The following is a 3,829-nucleotide window of genomic DNA, read 5'->3' on the forward strand; positions in this document are numbered from 1 at the left end:
CACCTCCTCCTCCTTTACCACCTCCTTCACGTCCTTCTCTCTCTTCTGTCGCTTCCATCACAGTCGATGGTGAATTCACGGCTGATTTTCGTTTGAAACGGAGGAAGAGACGATCAGTGACACCTGCTCAACGTCAACCTCTCTCTCTGTCTCTCTCTCTCCCTCGCGCTGCAGACTGGTCTGGAGACGCCAAAGATAGGAAGGAGAAACACTGACGTCTCACTCCGTCACAGATTCAGGAACAGCAACAACAAAAAAATGTATTTATAATCTCATTTGGTGGGAAAATGCTTTAATAAAAAGAAAAGGAAGAGATAAAAATAAAAATACAGAAATAAAGAAAAGAAAATGTTATAAGAAAATAAAAGTGGTGATTGTAGGTCACGTGTGGATTTGAGTGATAAGAACACACACACACCTGTCAACAGGAAGTGAACTCATTCTTTTTTCTTTCTTTTTTTTTTACATTGATGCAGAACAACACATCAAATACACAAACAGTCAAAAACATGAAAACATTGGATAGTAATAAATCATTTACAAAATATAGTTTAAGAAAAAATAAATACATAAATAAGTCAAAGAAGGTAAAGAATAAAATAAAATACATAGAAAAAAATCAAACAAAACAACAATAAAAGGAGGGTCAGTCAGAGGCTTGCTGTTGTTTATCAAGTTGAGAGATTTAAAAAAAAGACTTCAGCTCCAGTTAGAAAATGAGTGATCTTACCGATTAGCCATTTTTTATTTGTGAATACAGTAATACATCTTGAATAAATTATGATAAAGTTCATCAGGTGATCAAGAGTCAGAGTCATTTATTTGCCATTTCATTGCAGTAAAATCCACATTGGAAAGCGATGGCGAGAGATTCACACTTAAGACAGGGCGCCATCTTCTGGATTAACAACATAGTAGCAAATAAAATATTTAAAGGTGTACAGAAATGGCTGTTTGTCCTGTTTGTCGCGCCTAGTTTCCACGAGTTGCTGCACGAGTTTACCCGAGTAAGGAAAACGAATTTGATTGGTTGTTATCGAGCGGGCGGGATATTCGAGCTCCGTGTGTGTCTCAGACGTTTGATTGACGGATGACGGATCCAATATCAGTGGCTGATGAATTGTGAGCAACGTGACATATAATCCGTGCGCCTGCATTATCCAATGCGGAAAAAAAAAAAACACACTTTCATCCCGGATTTACTCAAAAATAGAATTTTGCACAAAGTTTGGCCTCCATCGTCTGATAGATGTGTTATTACACCAATGTTAAGACCCACAGTGGGCTCATATTCAATTTTCTCTTCTGTACAGCTTTAAGGTTGAGCGAGTTGAAAGATTTAGCAGCATTTAAAAAGTGAGACTCAAGATCTCTCCAAAATGAGATGATGTTCAGTGTTGATGATGACAGCGGCCATCTTGGATTGTGAGCTCAGGGTTATTGAAGTTCATTGTGTCATGAATCCTTGCAGCAACGTTTTCTGCCGAAGTAAACAGAACTCAGCATTCAGATGTACTGTAGGCTACGTCGGCCATTTCCCTTTTTGATTCTACCCAGAATTCATTGCAACACAAAGATCAGTCATTTGATTTTAATGGTATTATATAACAGGTCACAACAAGCTTCATCACCTTCAGAAGCTGCAGACAGAGAGAAGACACGACCTCACTTCCTGCTCCACTCCAACCAGGTCAGAGTCTCTCTCTCTCTGCAGCTGTTTCCTCTGCATGGAGGTCAGGTTACCGTGGCAACAGCACACCTGTCAGACTGAAGGTGCACCCTATTTATAGTAGCAGCACTGACTCCTCCACACACACACACACACACACACACACACACACACACACACACACACACACACACACACACACACACACACACACACACACACACACACACACACACACACACACACACACACACACACACACACACACACACAGGTGGTAAAATACAAAGAGAGTCTTTTATTTTGTTCCGGGGGTTTTCTCCACCGAGTGAGACCTCCTGTCTGTAGGCAGCCTGAGGATCTTTGATCGGTCTCAGATGCTGTAAACAAACTGACGTCACTTTCCTCCTTTTACACTTAAATCAACAAAATGAGTTTAATGTGTCATTTTACTGATCTAATGACTTGTTTTACAAACTGAAGCTTCTTATTTAATTTGTTCAATTTATTATTATTGATGTTAATGAGGCTGGAGCTCCACCTGGTGGCCGCTGCTCCTCATTACATCACCCTCTTCACTCTCTGTCCTTCTCTGATTGGTCGGTCAGAGTTCACTGCTGTCAGTCACAGATGTGTTTGTGCCATGAGTCCAGCAGAGGGCACCAGGACCTGGACCAGGACCAAGACCAGGACCAGAATCAGGACCAAGACCAGGACCAGGACCAGAATCAGGACCAGGACCAGGACCAGGACCAGTATCTAGATTCATATCAGATCTGGTCTGATAAACAAAAAAAAACTTTTGTGTGGACCAGTACCAGAACCAGAATAAAGGACCAGAACCAGGACTAGAACCGGAGCCAGATCCAGGATCGGGACTATACCCAGAACCGGGTCAAGAACCAGGACCAGGATCAGAGCCTGGATTGGGACCAGGACCAGAATTTGGAGGAGAACCAGGACCAGAACTGGAACCGTCTCCAGGACCGGATCAAGAACCAGAACTAGGACCAAAACCAGAACTGAAACTGGATCCAGAACCAGAGCCGTGATTGTGACAAGGACTGGAACCAGAATCAGGATCGGGACCAGGACCGGGACCCGAACCAGGACCAAATTGGGACCAGAACCAGGACCGGAATAAGAACTGAAACTGGACCCGGAACCAGAACCAGGATCGGGACCAAATCTAGAACCGAGTCAAGAACCAGGACCAGGACCAGGACCAGGACCAGGACCAGGACCATCCATCCAATGATTAGCCTACATTTTTAGAGGATTCAATGAACTTTATGTTCTGGAAATTGTAACAGTTCGTTAGTGAGTGGTGTTTGAGCAGAAAACAGGAACGTCCACACAGCAGTTACTTGGGTCTCCACTACTGTTGCTACTTTACTGAGCAGAACACCACTGTATTATCAGACATGACAAAGCGTCTCACGTTACTCACTGGTAGCTGAGTTGAGAATCTAAGAAAAAGGAGAAATACGGGAGCTCAATAATGGCATCTACTCACCATGTACTTCTTCTCAACTGACCAAAACAAAGGCGTCACACATGTCCTGGCAATGTTTATGTTGTTAAAGGAACATTACAACTGTTCAAGGGGTTACTGAACAACTAATTATTGACTAATAGTTTATCATTAGTTCCTCATAGAGTGAATATACCTCAGTGGGAATAGAATATTTTGGACCTTTTGAGGTCAAGTGTGGGGGGAGTATGGTTATGAGGTATGGGGTCTTGTTTACATGTCTCACAGTCAGAGCAATTCATATAGAAGTTGCTAATTCTCTTGAAACTGATTCCTGTATTTAAATGCTTTTAGACGATGTATAGCGAGGAGAGGCCAGGTGTCTGTAATGACACAAATCTGGTGGGTGCAGAGAAAGAAATGTGTCAAGCAATTGTGGCGAGGTGGAGTGGTGAGTAGTGGTGAGTGGTTGCCAACAACGCCACCTGGGGAGTTTCGCCCCAGGAAATAGTTACTGTTTTTTTATAAAAATGAAAAAGGTCACGCAGGCTCGAATCACCACAGGGGAGAGTTCATGTATCAAAAGGATAATAATTTATTGTCACAATATTGTTTTTTATAAAACTTCAATAGTTGCCAAAATATTTCACATTCACAACAGACTGGGCCAAAGAAAGGGGAATGGA

Source organism: Trachurus trachurus (assembly GCF_905171665.1).
Source record: "Trachurus trachurus genome assembly, chromosome: 1".
NCBI lineage: Eukaryota > Metazoa > Chordata > Actinopteri > Carangiformes > Carangidae > Trachurus > Trachurus trachurus.